The 23514-nt window shown below is 53.5% G+C and overlaps 1 long non-coding RNA gene across 1 annotated transcript in view; it reads left to right on the forward strand.

Annotated features, from left to right (window-relative positions):
* The window catches only part of LOC140411670 (uncharacterized), a 32750-nt gene extending 20171 nt beyond the window's left edge, over nucleotides 1-12579 (forward strand). The window contains exon 4 of the long non-coding RNA XR_011940944.1: nucleotides 11745-12579. This is a non-coding gene — a long non-coding RNA (uncharacterized lncRNA). The remainder of the gene's footprint in view (nucleotides 1-11744) is intronic.
* Nucleotides 12580-23514: the final 10935 nt, after the last annotated feature.

Raw genomic sequence — 23514 nt, forward strand, 5'->3', positions numbered from 1 at the left:
TAGACGTAGTCAAAGGGCCCGTAAGGCCAAACAATTAGACACTGAGTAAGTTGGCACGGGTGCAGGGCACAGATGAGTTTTAGGCGCTAGGGCACGTGCATGAACTCCTTTGGTTATTAAAGTCAATGTTACACCTACCGAAGCTGCCTTTGTGCTCTGTCCAAAGTGTGCGGGGGTGTCATGTACGTTGAGCGCAAGTGTGTGTGTGAGGGGTGGTCTTACCTCAGCCCCAGGTGAGTCTGCCCCCTTCCCCCTGGGCCGCCATCAACATCCCCCGGGCAGAGGACGGGACCGTGCGCTGCAGTGTCACAGCCGCATGCAGGGATGGTCCGGGTGGATGGTGGTACTGTGGCCATGGGTCAGACATAGTCCAACGATGTAGAGCCAGGAGCTATCGGAGGCGGGTTGTCATCATTCTCCATGGCCTGCGATAGACACGCGTCCACCCGCAACTGGGTGAGCCCGGCCCGTTGTGCCGCCGGTGGATCGGCAATTGGGGGTGGGGGGGGTGATGTGCATGCGGGTGGGGTGTGTGGGGTTGGGGAGGGGGGTGAGGGTGCTGGGTGGGTGGATGAGTGGGGGGAGTGCGTGGTCGGCTGTTGCCATGGTGTGCGGTCTGTGGCCATACTACCCGATTCCCACGCCCATCTAGTCAGTGAAGCGGGCGTCTAGCAGTCTGTCCCGTGCCCGCTGGGCCAGCCGGTAACGGTGGACAGCCACCCGTCTGTGTCTACCCCGTCTGCCCTGACCATTGCCCCCATCCCCCTCATCTGGGGAGGACTGGGCCTCTTCCTGCTGCTCCTCCACTCCGCCCTCCTCTGCCTGCTGCACATCGCCCCTCTGCTGGGCTATGTTGTGCAGGACGCAGCACACCACAATGATGCGGCCGACCCTATCTGACCGATACTGGAGGGCGCCCCCAGAGAGGTCCAGGCACCTGAAACGCATCTTCAGCACGCCAAAGCACCTTTCGATCACTCCCCTTGTCGCTACATGGGCATCATTGTAGCGGTTCTCCGCCTCATTGCGTGGCCTCCGTATAGGCGTCATCAGCCACGATCGCAATGGGTAGCCCCTGTCGCCCAGCAACCAGCCCCTCAGCCGGGGATGGCGTCCCTCGTACATGCCGGGGATGGATGACCGCGACAACACGAATGAGTCGTGTACACTGCCTGGGTGACGGGCGCAGACGTGCAGGATCATCATGCGGTGGTCGCAGACCACCTGTACGTTCATCGAATAGGTCCCCTTCCTATTAGTGAACACGGCCCTGTTATCTGCAGGTGGCCGCACGGCAACGTGCATCCCATCGATCGCGCCCTGGACCATGGGGAACCCGGCAATGGCAGAGAAGCCCACGGCCCGGGCATCTTGGCTGGCCCGGTCCACGGGGAAGCGGATGTAGCGGTGCGCCATGGCATAAAGGGCATCTGTCACTGCCCGGATGCACCGATGCACCGATGTCTGCGATATGCCGGACAGGTCCCCACTCGGTGCCTGGAATGACCCCGTTGCATAAAAGTTCAGGGCCACCGTAACCTTGACGGACACGGGGAGAGGGTGTCCCCCGCCAGTGCCACGCGGTGACAGGTGTGCCAGCAGGTGGCAGATGTGTGCCACGGTTTCCCGGCTCATCCGGAGTCTCCTCCTGCATTCCCGGTCCGTGAGGTCCTGGTATGACTGCCGGGGCCGGTACACACGGGGCGCCCTCGGGTGCCTCCGTTGCCGTGGGGCCGCGACGTCCTCCTCCCCCTCCTCGTCCTGTCGGTCAGGTGTCCCTCCAGCCTGGGCGGCTGCCGCCTGCCCCTCTGCGGCAGCCTGCGCCGCCTCTCTGGCACGCTCCTCCTCCTCCTCCTCCTCCTCCTCCTCATCCAGGGCAACATAGACATGAGCGGCTGCCACCACGGCGGCCAACATCGCTGGATGGTCTGAAAACATGACGGCCTGGTGGGGGGGAGGGGAACGACGACATGTCATCATTGCCCATATCCCCTCCTCCCCCCAGCCAGGTGGCATGGACCGCATGGGTCCAACTGTTGGAGGCTGGCACCTGGCCAGGTGGACCAACTCATTTGCCCTCCCATCACCCACCCCGGCACGGCCCCCTCCCCAACCTCCACCACAGCACGGACCCCCCCCCCAACCTCCACCCCGACACAGACCCCCTCCCCAACCCCCAACCTCCACCCCAGCACGGACCCCCCCCAACCTCCACCCCGGCACGGACCCCCTCCACAACCCCCAACCTCCACACCAGCACGGACCCCCCCCAACCTCCACCCCGGCACGGACCCCCTCCACAACCCCCAACCTCCACCCCAGCACGGACCCCCCCAAGCTCCACCCCAGCACGGACCCCCCCCCAACCTCCACCCCGGCACGGACCCCCTCCCCAACACCCAACCTCCACCCCAGCACGGACCCCCCCCAACCTCCACCCCGGCACGGATCCCCCCCCAACCTCCACCCCGGCACGGACCCCCTCCCCAACCTCCACCCCGGCACGGACCCCCTCCCCAACCTCCACACCGGCACGGACCCCCCCCCCCCAACCTCCACCCCGGCACGGACCCCCTCCCCAACCCCCAACCTCCACCCCAGCACGGACCCACCCCCAACCTCCACCCCGGCACGGCCCCCTCCCCAACACCCAACCTCCACCCCAGCACGGACCCCCCCCCCCAACCTCCACCCCGGCATGGACCCCCTCCCCAACCTCCACACCGGCACGGACCCCCTCCCCAACACCCAACCTCCACCCCAGCACGGACCCCCCCCAACCTCCACCCCGGCACGGATCCCCCCCCAACCTCCACCCCGGCACGGACCCCCTCCCCAACCTCCACCCCGGCACGGACCCCCTCCCCAACCTCCACACCGGCACGGACCCCCCCCCCAACCTCCACCCCGGCACGGACCCCCTCCCCAACCCCCAACCTCCACCCCAGCACGGACCCACCCCCAACCTCCACCCCGGCACGGCCCCCTCCCCAACACCCAACCTCCACCCCAGCACGGACCCCCCCCCCCCCAACCTCCACCCCGGCATGGACCCCCTCCCCAACCTCCACACCGGCACGGACCCCCTCCCCAACACCCAACCTCCACCCCAGCACGGACCCCCCCCAACCTCCACCCCGGCACGGATCCCCCCCCCAACCTCCACCCCGGCACGGACCCCCTCCCCAACCTCCACCCCGGCACGGACCCCCTCCCCAACCTCCACACCGGCACGGACCCCCCCCCCAACCTCCACCCCGGCACGGACCCCCTCCCCAACCCCCAACCTCCACCCCAGCACGGGCCCCCCCCCAACCTCCACCCCGGCACGGCCCCCTCCCCAACCCCCAACCTCCACCCCAGCACGGACCCCCCCCCCCAACCTCCACCCCGGCATGGACCCCCTCCCCAACCTCCACACCGGCACGGACCCCCTCCCCAACCCCCAACCTCCACCCCAGCACGGACCCCGCCCCCAACCTCCACCCCGGCACGGACCCCCTCCCCAACCTCCACCCCAGCACGGACCCCCCCCAACCTCCACCCCGGCACGGACCCCCTCCCCAACCCCCAACCTCCACCCCAGCACGGACCCCCCCCAACCTCCACCCCGGCACGGACCCCCTCCCCAACCCCCAACCTCCACCCCAGCACGGACCCCCCCCAACCTCCACCCCAGCACGGACCCCCTCCCCAACCCCCAACCTCCACCCCGGCACGGACCCCCTCCACAACCCCCAACCTCCACCCCAGCACGGACCCCCCCAACCTCCACCCCAGCACGGACCCCCCCCCCCAACCTCCATCCCGGCACGGACCCCCTCCACAACCCCCAACCTCCACCCCGGCACGGACCCCCTCCCGGCACTCCCCTGGAGCCCAGCCTACTCTAACCACCCGCCCCCCCCCCCCACCGCACACACACACAAGCTGAGACACACCTCTCCTCAGGCAATCAGTCTGCGGCCACGCCATTTCCTGCCCAGAGCCAACCCCCCAAGCCGTCACTCACCTCCTCGCTGGTCGGCGTGAGCCTGGAGCACCGGGTCACGCCGATGAAAAGGAGGTTTGATTCACGTCGACGTGAACGGTCATCACGTCGACGGGACTTCGGCCCATCCGGAAGGGAGAATATCGGCAGGCCGAAAATCGGCTGCCTTGCGCAGACCCGTGACATTCTCCGCGGCAGCGGCGCCATTAACGCCCCGCCGACTTTTCTCCCTTCGGCGGGGGTGGGGGCGGGATTCACGGCGGCCAACGGCCATTCTCCGACCCGGCGGGGGGTCGGAGAATGACGTCCACTATGAGCAATCTTTATCCACTGTTGTTTATTCTCTGCTTCCTCCACTGTCTTTCCCATCGAGCGAGAGGTCAGTCCATATTCTGATATCCATCCGTGTCATCTTGGGCCTTCCTTGTGCATGTTTTCCAGCTGTTTAGCTCTTTTTCAAACACTTCCTTCCTGTTCGCATCAGCTGTCCAAAATAAGGGAGCTTCCTTGATGTCACTGCATCAAGCAAATTCTTCTTAATTCTTGTTCTCCAGAACACTCATTCTTTTTTGCGTTTCACTGTCCATGATACATATAGGGTTCACCTTGAGACGCGATGAGGCCGATACACTTTTTGAGGGGCAACTTGTGAGATTTACAATGCTCATTACGCCTCGCGAGATCTGACGAGATTGTGCGAGGTGTCGTGATCTAGATTTGCATACTTAAGTGTGCAGTTAAGTACACGATCGAACAGCCTCGCCTTGGAGACCCCGAGCAGGTGCAGTTTAACACTGTTGTCCACAAATGTGGACCAGGCTTACCACCACTTGGGTGGTCTCCCAGGTGATCAGGGGCCCCCAGGTGGTCACACTCTGGGCAGGGTGGTACGCTGGCACCATCGATGCCACCCAAACAGACTGGCACTGACAGCCTGGCATCCTGGCACTGTCACCCGGGCACCCTGACAGTGCCACCTGGATGCCATCCATTTAAAAATAGCGCCCCAATCTCTTCCTGCACTGATGAGCTAAATGTGGCTTCGGCAGGGCGTTCCTTGCTGAGGCCCGGAAAAGAAGCAAAGTCATCCGGCTAAACGCGTCCAAAATGGGACTCTGTTTCTTTTCCAGTAAATTGCACCCGTAATATCCATCTTTCACTTCTCGAAAATATTTAATATCTAATAAACGGCTTTGGATTTTCAAGTAACCTCAAGAAGAGACATTAGTGTCATGATTATTAGGAGAAGGGTGTGATTTGAAGGACCCAAAGATGATGGCCATTTTTGCAATTGTATCGGTTTACCCAGCACCTTTCCCTCTTGCTAGAGGTAAGGATAGGTACGGAGTGCCGTGCAAATGAGCTGACCTACCAAATTGAGTTGCGCTGAGAAACCTGGATAAACATATTCTACTTCAGGTGCAAACCACTTGTTCAGTGCCTCAACAAAGATGAGGAAGATTATCATGACACATGGGTGAAGATTGGACCAGAATCAAACTTAATTTTAATATTATTTATTTTGTTTTCAAACACATTTCTAGGCATGTACACATGTACAAGTACACATACAAACAAACAGGCTGTGTATATATCTAAAATCATCATTGTTTTTGCATTTTTTTGAAACAAAAAGATATGATTAACTTTCTTGACCCTATCCATTTGGTTATTTTCTAATCAATACCCTGGCAGCCATGTTTCCCATAATGAGAAGCTGTTGACAATATTAACATCCTGGTTTATTTGGGAACATGTTCATTTGTGTAAATAATTACATATCTATATTTATTTCTACCATAGCAGAAAACCTGAATGAACTTCTTCAGATTTACAATCTCATCATTAATATTAATGCTTGTATTTAGACACATTAAAATAGATTTAAAATAAATTTACCCAATTCTGGAAAATCTTCACTCTCTAATAAACTGTTGTTGATTTTCCAATGATCTCAAGTAAAGACATGAATGTCAGCATTATCAATAAGCTTATTAAGAGAGATATATGACTGGATACTTGAATGGTCTGTCGGAGGGGAGAAAATTAATTTAACATATTTGAGGTGAAGTTTGAACAAATGAACTTCAAGTCTATTAGGCTTATTACAACAAGATTTATTTATTCAAGTCGTTTACACAACAAATTCAATTAAAATTAAATATCAAAACGAGACGGGACAAGGAGCAATTGACAATATGATTGGAAGAGTAATTCAAAGGCATCTGTTTCTACTAACTATCTCACAACTTTATTCATCAAATCCTGAAGCAGGCCATAAATTAGACATTTTGTCTGGGAAATCTGACTGTGTAGGGCAATAGGAGCAGCACAACAGAAGCCAGAGGTTCTCCGAGAGAGGCCGTCAGTGCTTCCATCAGCTTCTGGCTGCCTTTGGCATGGTTTGTGCAGTGCCCAATACTGACAAGTCCTGCATCAGTAGCCATTCCAGATGATTTGACACATGTTTTCTAAATTTGATTGGGCAGGTCAGTTGAGCGCTTTCACTTGACATTCAAAGCTGATCATGCATTCAGCTGCAAGAGGGATTCCTCCGCTGGTGTCATTTAAAGAGCCAGTCATCAGAATTTCAGGTGAGGTGATTCAGACCAACTGCTTCTATTGCAAAATCCCTGAAAGTACAGTGAAGTATTTTTTGAGGTATTGTGACAAGTTTCTCAATTTAACAGGGAGTATTGATGCATCCTCACAGTGGGGGTAGTGGGTTTGCTGACATGGCCACACAAAATCTGCAAGAGGTGTTGAGGCTGCAGCGCCTCTGGGTCTGCAACACAACTGAGAGGTGGAGCAAAGGCTGCAGGCAGGGGAAGCTTTGTGTTGTTGGAGGAAGAGGAGGAGGCAGGGAGGAGGCTGTCCATGAGTGCTTAGTCGGACCATAGATCACTTAGTCTGGCAACTTTTCTTTCAACGTCCCATCACAACACCCTGGGTATGTGGCTGGAACCAATGAATATCTGCAAGGGTGAAATATAATATCTGGATGTATGATGAGTGTCCTGAGTACAAGGGGTTGCTGATGGATGAGTGATGGGTGCTGTGGCAGTTCGAGAGGTTGGTGGTGTAGTGGGTAGGAAATTTCCTGTTAAGATGTATTCACCGACTTTGACCACCCATGTGAGGTCATTTAATTTACTGATGGTACTGTTGCTAAACCAGCTGCACTTATTCCTTTTAATTAATGTTCCTGGAGAGCCTCGTGGCCTGCTGTGGAAAAATTATTTCTCCAAATAGATGTCTGGGCTTCCAGCCAAGACTCATTATATGCAATTGACTGAAAGGCCAAACATTTATTAGAATAATAGAACACCTTCTCCCCAAAGGAAACATTTGATTGGCAGCTAAGGCACTCTGATCTCTGTGGTAAAATTCACAATATTTGTTGACATAAGTCAAATGGTTTCAAATGTTTGTGGTTTGAAGTTTATGAAACTTCAAATTTGATTGATTGATTGATATTTATTGTCACATATACCAAAGTACAGTGAAAAGTATTGTTCTGCGGCCAAGGGAACATACACAGTACGTACATATCTGGTTGAGAGAGCGTGCAGAGAGTCGCCATGTTCCAACACCATCTTGATTTGCCTGAATGCATGACACTTTTATTTGCATGCTGTTCAGGTGAACAGAGCGTGGCATGGCAGCATGACAGAACTGAGGGGTTAGGTGGAAGGGTAGAGCCTGGCATGGAGGCATGAGGGACATGGGATGTGTCATGATATGCAAACATGCACATAATGATGTACAGACAGGCAGCTAATGAACACAGAAAACAGGACATGACCAATGAGCAGGCAGGACACTCAGGGGTGGTATATCACTATCAAAGGCATGAGGCATTCACACTCCACCTCTTTCCACTGATGAACATCTACCGAGTGAGTCAGGGTGTATGTACAATATCACACCTCCAGCACGTGGCCCAGAGCTAGTCTGGTTCAGTCAGACAGAGTAACCACACTTAGGTTAGCAGAGAATCGAACTCAGAGACAACTGTGCTAACTGTGCTAGAGGTTCAATAAATCAGACTGAACTAACTTCAAGGTCTGGAGTATCTTTTGGCCAAAGCTGCATCCAGTTGCAGCCTGTGTTATCCCACAGTACATAACACATCAGGATGGGTGGAAGACAGAGCTTGGCTTGGGGGAAGAGGGGATGTGGGGGTTGATGGGAGGGTACAGCTTGGCATAGGAGTATGAGGGGACATAGCGGGTTGGTGGGGGCTGTAATCGTACTTGGAAGGCCCACTCATGCATACTAGAGTTCATGAGAGGTTTAACAGACCATGAACCATGACTCTTTAAAAACCTGATCCAACGCCATGAAAATTACAGAGCAGGAGGAGATACCTATTTTTGCAATGGGACTGGATAGATGAGGAGTTCCGGATGCGGGTTTCTGACAGGAAGCAGCCTGCACTCTTTAAAGGCACTTCTGAAAATTGCACAGCCTGGGAACGGAGTTGGGAATCCTAGAACTTGGACCGCCCATGATCAACTGGCTCCCGGGTCAACTTAGGCCCCTATCCCCCGATTCATGAATCAGGAGCTGGATTCTCCGCCCGGCTGTGCCTCATTTCTGTTTTATCCCACCGGCAGGATGCTCCATTCTGCCAGCTTGTCAATGGGGTTTCCCATTGTGGGGCAGCCCCACGCCGTCGGGAAACCCCCGGGCGCTGGCAAAACGGAGACTCCACCAGTGGAGAATCGAGCCCCAGATCTGGCTTTGAGCTTCCATTTTCCACAGTTTAAAAAAGAATTCATGTAAGTTTGGTGAAATAGCCTGATCTACTTGTGTTGGTGGAATAGGATAGAAAGTACACTGACTGCAGAATCAACTGAAAGAATGCCTCAATATCTGTCTGTTAATACTCCAGTGGTTATGTAACTTAATTTTCGACTCAGCACGATTATGTATAGTTTAGATTAATTCCTTGCTATTCCTGCCTCCTGTGCAAAAAGTGTAAAAGCCGCACTAAGCAGCAGGATCTGGTGATATTTCTTGCAAGATTTATACACTACAGTATTGAAGTAAAAGCCAACCAGCACATAATTTGCTAAGAACATTTGTAGCCATTATCTGCTCATATCAGGAAATTTGTGTAAGCTTGCTTTAATTTTTGCTCCTTACAACCAACTCAATTGCAATTGATGACATAACTTTTAAATCTGATTTCCTGAGAATGATAATTTGGTGTCAAACAGCAAGGCCCAATTCCACCGTCCAAATATTCTGCCATGATGTGGAGATGCCAGTGTTGGACTGGGGTGAGCACAGTAAGAAGTCTTACAACACCAGATTAAAGTCCAACAGGTTTGTTTCGAATCACTAGCTTTCGGAGCTCTGCTCCTTCCTCAGGTGAATATTCTGCAACATTGAGAGTGTAATACCATTTTCCTGGAGACCATCGCTGTTGACCAGACCAGTGAGTTATTCTATCTTCACTGAGTCACCCACATTTCAGTGTTCATAAGTAATCAGACCCATTTGTTCAACAGGTCAGTGTCTCTGAGTAAAGGGTGCAAGCTGGGGTGATACATGCCTGTCTTTTTAAACAACACCATTGGCCACAAATGTTGCACAACAGGAGCATCTTAATTTGCAGCGTACTCTAAAATGGGAAAGCAATTAATATTCAGATTCTACACTGCTGAAATTCAGAATGCATTAAACCCTGTTTTGTGCTATGAGCTGCCAGTGTGCACTGCAGAAAGTGATGAATATTAAAATGCCATGCCTTTGGGTGCTTCTTACAATCTATTATTTTCAAGATTTTACAAAAATGTCAGAATAAAACAACAAAATGGACAATTAAAATATAACAGCACGATGCATTGGAACAGATGGTGCAAATGCACAGAGGATATACCTATACAGTGTTGTCATCAAGACAATTGTAAACAACACCTGGATTATGCAATTAATTATTTGCATGCATGTGAGCTTTATGAATTAGTTAAAACTGGTTCATTCCAGCAGAGAGCCTCTCCTTGAAAAAGTGGCAAGGGCTGATCTTCATCTAACAGTACTTGCTGTGCTTTAAGGAGAACAGCAGTGCTGGAATTTCCTGCTGGTTCCTGAAACTCACAGAATTGTTACAGCACTGAATGAAGCCATCACACTGAAGCACAAATCTCAGTCCTCAGACATTAAGGGCATTTAAATGGTCATTGGATAAACATATGGATGATAAGGGAATAGTGTAGATAGGCTTTGTCCTGTTGGGTGTTCTGGTTCACAAACAAGCCAACAATGCTGGAAGTGGTGTAACGCTATTTTATTAACTGTTCAACTATGCTAACATACTGTAAACGTGGGTATAAGAAATACCAGCTTAACTGTGGACTCTTTCCTATCACTAGCTATGGTGAGGCACTCAGCACATGGTGAATGTTTGTGATGCAGGCTGTGAGCTCTGTGCTCTGAGCTGGCTGCTGCTAGAATGAGCGGGAACTCTCCTGTCCCCTGTCTTTATAGTGCTTGTGCTCTCACTGGTGATTGGCTGCGGTGTTATGTATGCTGGTTGGTCCTACAGCATGTCCATCAGTGTGTGTATGTGATTGCACCATTATGTGTTGATGTATATTATGACACTGTCCCCCTGAGGGAGCCTGTTAGGAGCGCCAGTCTGGACCTTCCCTTTCCTGCATGAGGACATCACCTGACGCTCTCCCTCCGATGCTCCGCCTCCGATGGGTCGAGTTCCCGATTGCGTGGAACATTTATCCTATTTATCTTCGTGAATCCAGCGTGGCGGCTGCCACAGTCGGGTGGGAGCCATTCCGCGGACAGGGGGGGCTTTGGCCGGGCTGGGGGCACGGGTGGGGGGTGGTCCAGGGATGGCGAGCCTGGCCAAAGGGGGGGAGTTTTTGGCCGGCCAGGTCAGCGCTCTGCCGATGCCATGTTACACGGCATGGCCGCTGCAGGCCACCGCTGTGCTCATGCGTGGCCACGGACCTGGCAATTATCCGACCGTATCCGCAGGAAGACTTTAAGCTGCATGCCTGCTAGCCCTCCACCAGATGGAGGATCAGTACAGTCTGGATCCTCCCCTTCCTGCACGCTGACCCTCTTCCTGCCCTCCCGGGTACTGCTGAGATTTTCAGTGTGCATTTCACACTGGCTGCCCGGTAATTGGCCAGCCAGCATGAAATTTCGCTCCGGGGCCGATTGCGGCGGGAAGCACATTTGTCCCTGGCCGACTAAGAAAAATTCAGGCCAAAGTATGATGCTGAAGGGACATTAGGATGTAACATGAATGATTGTTAGGTTTCTCTTTATTTCAGTGGGATGAAACAAATGTATGCCAGGAAAAGAGGGTGAATTGCTCTGTGAAAGGGAAAATATTATTAGTGGCTTCTTCAGAGAGGCCTGGTTTCACAGGTTGTTTCCCCTCATCTGTCTTCAAATAAGTTATGCAAATGGGTAGAGGAGGGTAGCAGGAACAATACAGATCTGCATAAGTGTTAAATACTAACAGCTGGCTGGAACAGGCCCCGAAGAAGTAAAGCTATATTTTATTTATTTGAAAACTTAAAAATAATGGCATTTCCTAACAGTAACAAATTTCCCTTAAGACTGAACACTGAACACACCTGTTCAGGAATCATGATAACAGATGCCTATGGGGGCACTTTGCTCTCAACTGCACTTGGGGCTATGACAGGAAATCTCAATGAAAAGTTCTCTGAAATTTATCTGTATGAAATGTACACTTCTGTATATTCTACAGGTGCAGATGCCAGAGGAATGTTAGAGGAAGTTCGATGTGTGATGAAATACTTTCCACCTTACCTGGATAGAGGCAGCCTCAAAAATGCTCAAGAAGATTGAAAACGCCTAAGACAAAGCAGTGTGCTTGATGGCCTCCCATCTATGAACTTAAATATTCACTCATTCCAGCAACAGAATATGGCGGTTGCAGTCTACAGGATGAACTGGAGCAACTTCCCAAGGTTTTGATATCAAGACCTCCCAAAACCTCAACCTCCATCATAGAGGACAGTGGTAGCAAGCACTTGGGAACCCCCCCTAAGTACCCCTACAAGTCACACAATATCTTGACTGAGAAATGCATTGCCATTGCTAGTGATTCCAAATTTCCAAGTATTATTTCCGCTTGCTGGTTGTTTTTTTTTTCAAAATCATCCAATTTGGATCCCACGCCTGTCTAATGATAGGTCCTGAAAAAATGAGGATTTGGGTGGAAAAGGAATGGGAAGTGTATATGTACATGCTTGGAGCAGGGACTGCTGATATCGCCTGCAATGCATCCAGAAAAACTCATTGGGAGCATACATGTCCCGCATAGGGTCAATTTCTGCTGAATTTGGCAATTCCAAGGCAGACATTAGACCCCTGTCAAACATAACTATTACTGATATCACATCACTAACTACTGAAACTTTACAATTCTCTGATTCCACTTTAAGGTTAAATTTATGTTTTGATAATGGCTCCAGGCAAGTAATTTTTTGAACTAGTCAGTCAGTCATGTGCCCATTCAATGGAGTCAATAAATAGATAAAATTGGGCAATGCATTAAATGAAATTGACTCCAAAGCAAATAGCAAGTAACAACTCATGTGTGAAATCAGAAACTTCAATTACTTTCTGCATTTATACATCACAAGATTCTATTTTAGATTAAGTCAATCTATCACATCGCTTTTAGATCTATCTGAACTTGAAAATAAGGAAGTCTCATCCTTTAACTAGTATGACCTTTTTAAACACCTTAATTCTGTTGTGTCAGTAGAGCCAGGGTAATGCAGCTGGAAGCCCTCCATGCAACCGCTTATGGCATGTATCCAGTTCTGCCCCAAGACGAGAAAGGTGCTCACATGGGTGTATCTTACATGTGCCAGAAGCTTCCCAACTGGACAAATTGTGTTGGAAAACAGCCATACTGTATAGCTGACACACATATTCCAAACCTGGAGTTGTCTGGAGGCTGCAGCTGCAGTGCCCCTGGGTCTATGACATGACAGGGCGATGGAGGCATGACTGAGGAGAGAGGAAACTGCACAAAGGGAGGAAGAAGAGGAAGAGGCAGAAAATAAACATTCACTGCAGATGAGCTTTTCAAGAGTGCGAATGGACTCTGGTTCCTTTTCAGCACCATTTCCCCAGCATACTCCACGTTCCCATTCATCTGTGGCATCCTTCCATGGTCAGAATACTGCAATCAAAAAACACCAACAAAAGCCTTACTATGGCATCTTTAGCAAACAATATATCCAATTATATAATGAACTATTCACCCTTGTACATTTTCTTAGTGCTAGTCTTCTGCATGCCTTTACCTGTCCTCGTGGCTGAGGCATGGTTGGTGGAAGGCTGCTTGCTTTCACTGAGCGATACAGCAGATGGCTGCAGAGTGATCTCAATCAGTTCTGGATGTTGCGGGCTCAGTTTCAGACTCACCCACCTTCGCATGCACAATAGCAGTCTATGCTGTTGGTTGATGGGCAATAGCATGAACACTATGGAGGTGCAGTGGCGTGGACATGAGTGAGGGGCTTGTCCTTCATTGTGCTACTGTAACAAAGTTGTGAACTACCTTAACCTGAAACAAAGAGGCAAAGATGGCAGTGACTGTGTTGCACTGCTTTTGAGTGATAGACCTGACACAACTGTCCAGTCGCAGGAATGTGAAGGGTGTGAGGCTGACATTATTGGGATGTGTGTGCTGAGGTACATATCTGGATGTTGTATGAATGTGGAGTGGTGAGGGTGTGGCATTGAGCTGTATGAGAGATTGCTGGTGTGGTGGATGGGATATGTTCTTTGAAGATGTTTTCATTGAACTCGACTACCCACGTGAGGTCTGAGGACCTCTTGCGGCTCTGCTGCTAGGTGCTCGGGGCCAAACTCCAAGCAATGACTTCCATGAACACCTATTCTGTTTCCATTCGGCAGGTTTGCCTTGAGTGTATCCTGGTCTCCTGTGGAATTATCGCCTCTCCAGCAACATCCACTGCGATGGCACCCAATACTGAATTTCTGAACCTAGGAGCCCTTACTCCTGCCTGTGGCCCTATTTGTGCTAGCTCTACTTGCAGCCAGTGCCAATACAGTAGTCAGCAGCAGTTCCCCTTCCCTGAGAGCAGTTCCCCTTTAAAAGGGACAGATTGCCTTTAGGAGGAACACATTGATTATGCCGCGCTCCAAAACTGCTGCCACTGGGCCTCCTGCTGACAGACAGCAAGTTAGGACCTGCTTTGATCAATGCTGTGGTCAGGTAAATGACAAGCAGCACCATGTTTCATGCTACCTGCCTCAGCAGGAATAAATGTGAACAAGTGAACGAAACCTGCACCCACAAATGGGCCCTACTATTATTAGACTTTTTTTTCTTGCTCTCAGGATTAAAGGTGACCTTCACAAGGCTGTGCTTGTTGCCCCTCCTCTGTGACCATGAATGTTGTGGACCTTAAATTACTAAAATTGTTCTGTTACCCATTATTCTGCTTTGCATTATAAAGAAAACTAAACAAGGCAGTTTGCTAGAATTAATCACATAATGTTATGATTGCAGTCACGTGTGAAATGGTTCCCCTTCTAAAAGGATGCAAGAGTATTAAAAATCCCTTTTAAGCCTCACCTGCATCTCTCTCTATAATCCCTCCTAGCCTAACCCTAACTCCGTTCCAGCCACTTCACAGTCTCTGATTTTTGCCTCTTCTTTTTATGCATTTCCCCCAACCTTCACATCAACATTACCCCATATTTTGCCGCCTTAACCCTTCTCTTCTGCATGTATTTCTCATCCTTTAAGATCATTCTTAAAACCTCTCTTTGTCCAAGATGTTGACCACATCACTTAATGTCTCCTCCTTTTTCTTGCTTTCCATTTCTTTCTGATTATGCTCCTGTGAGGCGCATTGGGATATTTCCCAACATTAAAGATGCAAAAGTGGCGGGATTCTCCATTCTGAGACTATGAGCGAAATTCTCCATCCCGCCCCGCCACATTTCTGCGCCGACCCGCCGGCGGGATGCTCCGTTACACCGGCCGGTCAATGGGGTTTCCCATTGTGGGGCAGCCCCACGCCGTTGGGAAACCCCCAGGCGCCGGCAAAATGGAGACTCCCGCCGGCGGAGAATGGCGCCCTATGTGTCGACACTGACGCAGAATTCGTGGAGTTCCATGACAGCAAAACTGGTGCCGCACCCGGATTGATTCAACTACTGTTAAGGGGCGAGGACCGGCGCCAGATGGAACACAATTGATTCCAATGAGAAACGGTGCCGGATTCGCCGGGTCCGAGATTGAGACTCAGGAGGCTGACAAGCTGCAGCTGCATATGCACACTACACGCCCCACACACACCATCCCAGCCAACAAGATGACAGCAAGGAGTGCGGCACCCCATTTCACGGATGCCGAGCTGAAGACCCTCCTGGAAGCGGTGGAGGAGAGGCAGTTGACATGATACCATGTCCCGGGCAGGAGGCTGCCAGTGGCCACCGTGGGCGCCGGTGGTAAAGGCGGTCAGCACCATGAGCAACACCGTCCGGACCGGCCAGCAGTGCTGAAAGAAATTGCGCAACTTCCTCAGGCTGGCCAGGGTGAGGAGGCAACACTGTGCCCTGGCCCAAATTCACAGCCCACACACCCAGTACCCGATCCCTTCCCCCACAAGGAGGTTGGCCGGAATCCCAGCCTGCACCACATGGCAGCACCCATATCGGCCGGCATGGTTGGGTGCCCTGAAAATTGAGGCCACCAACTCCCCACCCCCACGGCTGCATGTGTTGTTGGACTGTCAAACACTGTCATTTTCTGTTTCCCCACCCCAGGAGAAGGCCGTTCATAACGACTGGGAGCGGGAGAAACCTGGACAGGGACCGCCAGACCTGCAGCCCCTCAACGTGGCAGAGCAGAGGGCCCAGGACGTTGTCGGCAGGCATAGATGAAGGGAGGTTGCCATGGTGGAGGTCGGCCATGGGCAAGGAAGTGAGACCCTTTTGATTTGCAGTTCCCCATGCCACGTGTGTCAACCCCCCCCCCCCCAACACCAACCCCACACCACCCTCTCTGACACCCCCACACCCCCCTTGCCCTCACAATCATCCCCACACCACCTTCACTCTTGCCCTCACCCTCACCCCCACATTATCATCACCTTCAGCATCACCCTCACCCCTACACCACCCTAAACCCCCCCCCCCTCCCCCAGTCTGCGGTCTAATCATGTGTCTTGACTTGTATCTTGCAGGACCTACTGGTGATGGGGTGGATCCAGCCAGAGCCCCCCACCCCCAGCCAGTACCACAGCCGGGGACCCCTCATGAGCCGAGCAGTAATGAGGAGAGCGGCTCAGGTGGCAGCTCTCGACCCGAGACTCAGGATATCCTGGAGCTCGAGTCCGATGTTGACACAGATTTGCCGTCACCGTTCTCTCCAACATCCTCCACCATCCCAGAGACACTCGACTTGATGAAGGAGCTCCTCGGACACTATCTGGTGCTCACCACACAGCTGATCAGGCACAGCGGGTGGAGGTAGGAACTCCCGAGCAGATGGACGGTCGGAGGGCAGGCCAACACCAGCAACTAGCTACCATCCAAACAGGTTTTGGGCTTCTGAAACAGACAGTCCCATTGATTGTGGAGATGCAGTCTCAGAGCCAGGAACTATATGAGGGGTTGTCGGCGTGCACCCAGCATCAGGAGGCACTGGTGGAGGAGTCCAACCACGTGCAGAAACAGGAGGTGGTGCCGACCATGCGTGCCACCCAGGCCAACACCGCAAGGATGGCATCCGCAGTAGAGGCATTAGGGACAAGGGTTTTGGCTCTGGATCAGCATGTCCCAGGCCTGGGGCATTCTGTGCAGGTGCTGGATGTGGTGAATGTACTATACCAACAATCCACCATTGTATCAGTACCATGCTTTGCCTTTGTATTTGCATCTATGCTATGCTGTTGCCCTTGTGGGCTCCACCTATGGGCCATTGTATGGCATCATCCATAGGGGAACATGTTGGGCCATGTATGGGCTCTGCCCATGGCTCCTCCCCTTGAGGGGAGGGTATAAAGAGCAGTCGACCTGTAGGCGGCGCACAGTATTGTATCAGTCACAGGCAGGCACTGTTCTAAGTTGATTAACTTTTGGTTTACTTTTACTCTTGTCTCGAGTGAATTGATGGTCGCATCACTGGCCAAGGCCAAGACAGGCAGCCATGTGCCAGAGCCACCTGGAAATTGCAGTGGCCAAGGCGTAGCATAGCGTTACAGCCTGTAAGGCCAGAAAGTTAGACACCAGTTAAGTTGGCGTGGGTGCAGGGCACAGTTTAGTTATAGGGGTGAGGGAATAAATCTGGATATACGGTGTCACATTATACACCTGTTCATATTGTTACAACCTGCTTCGGTGCTCTGTCAGATGGGTGTGAGGGATGGGCTGGTGTGGGCTGGTCAGAGAGGGAGTGAGGTGGGGGAGGGTAATGGGCAGACAGTGTAGGTGGCCTGGGCTCATCACCCGCCCCTCCCCCCTGACCGTCCCCAGGGGGGTGGGATGCGATGCCTGTGCCCTTGGCCATTTCCCCCTGATGCGCAATCAATTACTCTCAAGACGAAGTGATTCATAACTGAAGGCTTTAATCTGCTAGAACTTTTCCCCAGCAGCTTCGATACAGAAAGTGAAGGCTGCTGGGACGGCATTGGTTCTTATACTCCGCCTCTCAGGGCGGAGATATGTACAACAGCCAATGGTAGAATCCTGGGTCTAACCAATGGTCATCCACCTCCTGGGTACCGCAATACCTGGTACTTCCACATTCACCCCCTGCTAAAAAAGAGCCCGGCGGGGGTGGTGGCCAGCGTTAATAGTCGCCCTTCGCATGGTATGACCAGGTATGGAGGTACCATGATGTCGAGGGAATTTACAAAGTGTTCATAGTGCAGCAATCAGTCGATCGGGCGGCCTGGTCGTCCTTCTGAAGCGTCTGGGCCTCAGCAGTGATTCTGATGAGGGTCCCGGCGGTTGCAACTCTGGGAGCGTGATGTCGTCCTCCCTGGCAGCTTTGTCACCCCTAGGCGGCGCTGTTGGGGCAAAAGGTGGATAGGGGGGGGAAAGCGCCTGTAGGGGGCATCGGTGTGTGGTCGGGCTTTGGCAGGAGCGGCGGGAGTACTGACCCTCCAGTCAGGTGCTGCGGGGAGGGTGCGGGTGGGGGCAATGGTTCGGGTGAGCGTGGGGCTCCAGCGGGCGCCAAGTCCTGAAGGGAGACTGTGTCCTGCCAGCCGTCAGGGAATGCTATGTAGGCGTACTGGGGGTGGGCGTGCAGCAGGTGGACCCTCTCGACCAACGAGTCCGACTTGTGCGCCCTCACATGTTTCCGAAGCAGGATGGGTCCGGGTGTCGCTAGCCAGGTTGGGAGCGATGTCCCGGAGGAGGACGTCCTGGGGAAAACAAGGAGACGTTCATGAGGTGTCTGATTTGTGGTTGTACAGAGCAGTGACCGATGGAGTGGAGGGCCACCGGGAGGACTTCCTGCCAGCGAGAGACTGGGTGATTCCTGGACCGTAGGGCCAGCAGGACGGTCTTTCAGACCGTTCCATTCTCCCTCTCTACCTGCCCGTTTCCCCGGGGGTTGTAACTTGTCGTCCTTGCTGAGCAGGAATTGACGCAGTTCGTCGCTCATAAAGGAGGACCCCCGATCACTGTGAATGTACGCGGGGAAACCGAACAGTGTAAAGATACCCTGGAGGGCCTTGATGACGGTGGTTGTGATCATGTCTGGGCAGGGGATGGCGAATGGGAACCGGGAGTACTCGTCAATCATGTTAAGGAAGTACGTGTTGCGGTCGGTGGAGGGGAGGGGGCCTTTGAAATACATACTGAGGCGTTCAAAGGGACGGGAAGCCTTTATCAGGTACGCCCTCTCTGGCTGGGAGAAGTGTGGTTTGGAATCCGCGCAGATTTGGCAGTCCCTGGTGACGGTCCTGACCTCCTCGATGGAGTAGGGCAGGTTGCGGGTCTTGATAAAATGAAAAAAACGAGTGACCCCCGGGTGGCAGAGGTCCTCGTGGAGGGATCGGAGGCGGTCCACTTGTGCGGTGGCACAAGTGCCGCGGGACAGGGCATCAGGAGTCTCGTTCAGCTTCCCCGGACGGTACAAGATCTCGTAATTGTAGGTGGAGAGTTCTATCCTCCACAGCAAGACCTTGTCGTTCTTAATCTTGGCCCGCTGTGCATTATCGAACATGAAGGCAACCGACCGTTGGTCCGTGAGGAGAGTGAATCTCCTGCCGGCCAGGTAATGCCTCCAGTGTCGTACAGCTTCTACTATGGCCTGGGCCTCCTTTTCGACCGAGGAGTGGCGAATTTCGGAAGCATGGAGAGTACGGGAGAAGAAAGCCACAGACCTGCCCGTTTGGTTGAGGGTGGTCGCCAGAGCTACATCGGACGCATCGCTCTCGACCTGGAAGGGGAGGGACTCGTCGATGGCACGCATCGTGGCCTTTGCAATGTCTGCTTTGATGTGGCTGAAGGCCTGGCGGGCCTCCGTCGACAGGGGGAAGGTTGTGGACTGGATCAGGGGTCGGGCTTTGTCTGCGTAATTGGGGACCCACTGTGCATAATAGCTGAAGAACCCGAGGCAGCGCTTTAGGGCCTTGGGGCAGTGAGGGAGGGGGAACTCCATGAGGGGGCGCATGCGCTCAGGGTCGGGGCCTATGACTCCACTTCGCACTACGTAGCCTAGAATGGCTAGACGGTCGGTGCTAAACACGCATATATCCTTATTGTATGTCAAATTAAGGATTTTCGCGGTCTGGAGAAATTTGCGAAGGTTGGTGTCGTGGTCCGGCTGGTCATGGCCGCAGATGGTGACGTTATCCAGATACGGGAAAGTTGCGCGTAAGCCGTACCGGTCAACCATTCGGTCCATCTCTCGCTGGAATGCTGAGACCCCGTTCGTGACACCGAAGGGAACTCTTAAAAAGTGATAGAGCCGCCCGTCTGCTTCGAAGGCAGTGTACTTGCGGTCACCATTACGGAGGGGTAGCTGGTGGTAGGCAGACTTCAGATCCACCGTGGAGAAAACTTTGTATTGCGCGATCCTGTTCACCAGGTCGGCTATACGGGGGAGAGGGTACGCATCCAGCTGCGTAAACCTGTTGATGGTCTGACTGTACTCAATGAACATCCAATGTTTCTCCCCGGTCTTTACCACCACTACCTGAGCTCTCCAGGGACTGTTGCTCGCTTCGATGACCCCTTCCGTCAGCAGCCTTTGGTCCTCTGACCTGATAAAGGTCCGGTCCTGGGCACTGTACCGTCTGCTCCTGGTGGCGACGGGTTTGCAATCCGGGGTGAGGTTCGCAAACAGAGAAGGCGTGTCGACCTTAAGGGTCGCGAGGCTGCAGACAGTAAGGGGGGTATAGGGCCGCCGAATTTAAAGGTCAGGCTTTGCAGATGGCACTGGAAATCTAGCCCAAGGAGGGTGGCTGCGCAGAGGTGCGGCAGAACGTACAGGCGGAAATTGTTGAATTCCCTGCCTTGGACAGTGAGGTTCGCTAGGCAGAACCCCTTTATCTCCACCGAGTGTGACCCGGAGGCCAGGGAGATTCTTTGATTTACTGGATGGGTGACAAGAGAACAGCGCCTTACCATGTCGGGGTGAACAAAGCTTTCCGTGCTCCCAGAGTCAATCAAGCAAGACGTCTCGTGGCCGTTGATGGAGATCGTCGTTGTAGCTGTTGCAAGCGTCCGGGGCCGACTCTGGTCCAGAGTCACCGTGGCCAGCTGAAGTAATTGAGAGTTCTGGTCGGGCAGCGTGTAGTCGGTTGTGCTGGGGGCCTGGGTCGCACATGGTGTCCGGGGATGAAGAAGATGGCGGCAGCGAGGGAAAAAATGGCGGCGCCCACCCGCCCAGCGTGGTGTCCGGTGGGCAAAATGGCCACGCCCACGGGTCGCACGTGGCCTTAGGATAGGGGGGTGGCGGTGAGCGCTGGGCGGTCGGGTCCTGAAGGGGGGTTGCCGATAGTCGCTGGAGACCGCACCATGGCGCGGGCCTGGCAGACCCCCACATAGTGGCCCTCCTTGCCGCACCCTTTGCAGGTGGTGTTGCGGGCCGGGCAGCATGGGCGGGGATGATTCGACTGCCCGCAGAAGAAACAGCGGGGTCCGGCGGCGTTAACGGGCCGTCTCGCCGCGCAGGCTTGCGGGGTCAGGGGGAAGGTCTGAGGGGCTGCCGCTGCGGGGTGCCACGCAGCCCAGGGGGCCGCCGTGCGATCGGGTGCAAAGGACAGCGCGTTTTTATAGGCAACGTCCATGGACCCTGCCAGGGCCCGTGCCTCTGTAAGTCCCAGAGTGTCCCCTTCTCGGAGCCTTCAGCGGATATCAGGGGAGGTCATACTAGCCACGAAAGCATCCCTGATCAAAAGTTCCGTGTGCTCGCTCCCCGAAACTGGCGGGCAGCCACAGTTTTGGCCCAGCACCAGCAGCGCCCGGTAGAAGTCTTCCAACGTTTCCTCGGGGCTTTGCCGCCTAGTCGCCAGCAGGTGACGAGCGTAGACCTGGTTCACAGGGCAGATATAATGTCCTTCTAGCAGCTCGATCGCGGCAGCATAATTCTCCGCCTCCTTGATAAGAGGGTAGATCCCAGGGTTGACCCGTGAGCATAGGAGATGCATCTTTTGTCCTTCCGTGGGGGTGTCGGCGGCCGTGTCGAGGAAGCCCTTAAAGCACACCAGCCAATGTTTAAAAATAGCAGCAGAGCTGTCCGCGTGATGGCTGAGCTGAAGGCACTCTGGTTTGATACGGAGATCCATCCTTCCAACTGAAGTTGTAGCAGATTAAATTGATGCGCAATCAATTACTCTCGAGACGAAGTGATTCATAACTGAAGGCTTTAATCTGCTAGAACTCTTCCCCAGCAGCTTCGATGCAGAAAGTGAAGGCTGCTGGGACGGCACCGGTTCTTATACTCCGCCTCTCAGGGCGGAGATATGTACAACAGCCGATGGTAGACTCCTGGGTCTAACCAATGGTCATCCACCTCTTAGGTACCGCAACACCTGGTACTTCCATATCCCCCCCGCTCCCCGCTTGTCGGTGAACCTGGAGGTGATCAGAGCATCAGGTGCGCGTTGGTCCTGCCGCACACATCATGTAGCCTCCCTTGCCTGCTTGTGCCCCATGTCCTACCCACACTAGCCCACATCCTCCCCGTCGGACGAGGACTGCCATTCATCCTCCTCCTCCAACAGGTTGCCCTCTGCTGTCGATGTTCTGTAGGACGCAGCAGGCCACCACGATGCAGGAGGCCTGTTCAACATCATACTGGAGGGCCCTCCAGAGCAGTCCAGGCACCTGAACCGCATATTCAGGATGCCGCAGCACCGCTCAATTATACTCCTGATTACTGCATAGGCGTCGTTGTAGCGAATCTCCGTGTCAGTCTGTGGCCTCCGGCTAGGTGTCATCAGCTACAGTGGGTAATCCCTGTGACCCAATAGCCAATCCCCCAGCCAGGAGTGGGTGTCTCAAACATGTCAGGATTGTAATGTGCCAGGATGAAGGCATCATGCACACTGCCCTGGTATCAGGCGCAGAGGTGAATGATGCGCAGCTGATGGTCACATATCAGCTGAACGTTCATCGAGTGGAACCCCTTTTGGTTGAGCGTCCTGTCATCTGCAGGTGCTCGTAGGACAATGCATCCTGTCGATCATCTGCTGGACCCCGGGTATGTCGGCGGTGGTGGCGAACCCTGCTGCTCGGGCATCACCTTAACAGCCACCGGGAGTGGGTGTCCTTCCCCATAGCCCCATGATGCCAGATGTGCCATGATCTGTCAGAGATGTTGCACTGACTACCTGCTCGGCCAGAGTCTTCAATGACATGCCCGGTCTGATAGGTCCTCAAATGACAGCAGTGCCAATGCCAGTGGTACACTTCGCGGCCCTCTGCCCGGCACCTCAGTAGGGGTTACAGTGGGCGTTGCCCTTGAGTAGGCCGCGTGATACCCTGCTGGCGGGTGGTGGCCAGGTGGGGGGGTATGGCAGAGAGTGGGGTGTGGGGATGGGGGTGTAAGGGCACCCATATGGCCAGTGTCATTCTGCAGACCCAAGGCCAAGGTGGTCAGTGGGCTGCACATCAAGGTAGCTGCCTTGCGGATGGCAGCAATGGCAGTCCGTGGCTGGAAATTTATGTAGTCCCATGGGGCTTCACCCCGGCCACACGGCATGTTCCCCCATCACCCCCTCCCTCCCCCGGCCCTGGCAGGACCCCCCCACCCCTACCAGCCCGGCCAGTGTCATGCCCAGCAACCCGTGGTCGTGCTTCTCTATCTATCTCCTCCTCTCTCCTCCATCAGTCACGTCGCCGGTTTCACGATTTTTAAAAGCACAAGTGAACCGCGCCGTCGCGAACTCAGTCCATTGAAGGCGGAGAATTGCAGCAACCCGGAGAATACTGGGTCGGGCCTGCTTATGATATACAAATGGTGTTTTCTGTATGTGCGTTCCAGACTGCACTGACACCACTGT

The sequence above is a fragment of the Scyliorhinus torazame genome, chromosome 4, assembly GCF_047496885.1.
Source record: "Scyliorhinus torazame isolate Kashiwa2021f chromosome 4, sScyTor2.1, whole genome shotgun sequence".
Taxonomy (NCBI): Eukaryota; Metazoa; Chordata; class Chondrichthyes; order Carcharhiniformes; family Scyliorhinidae; genus Scyliorhinus; species Scyliorhinus torazame.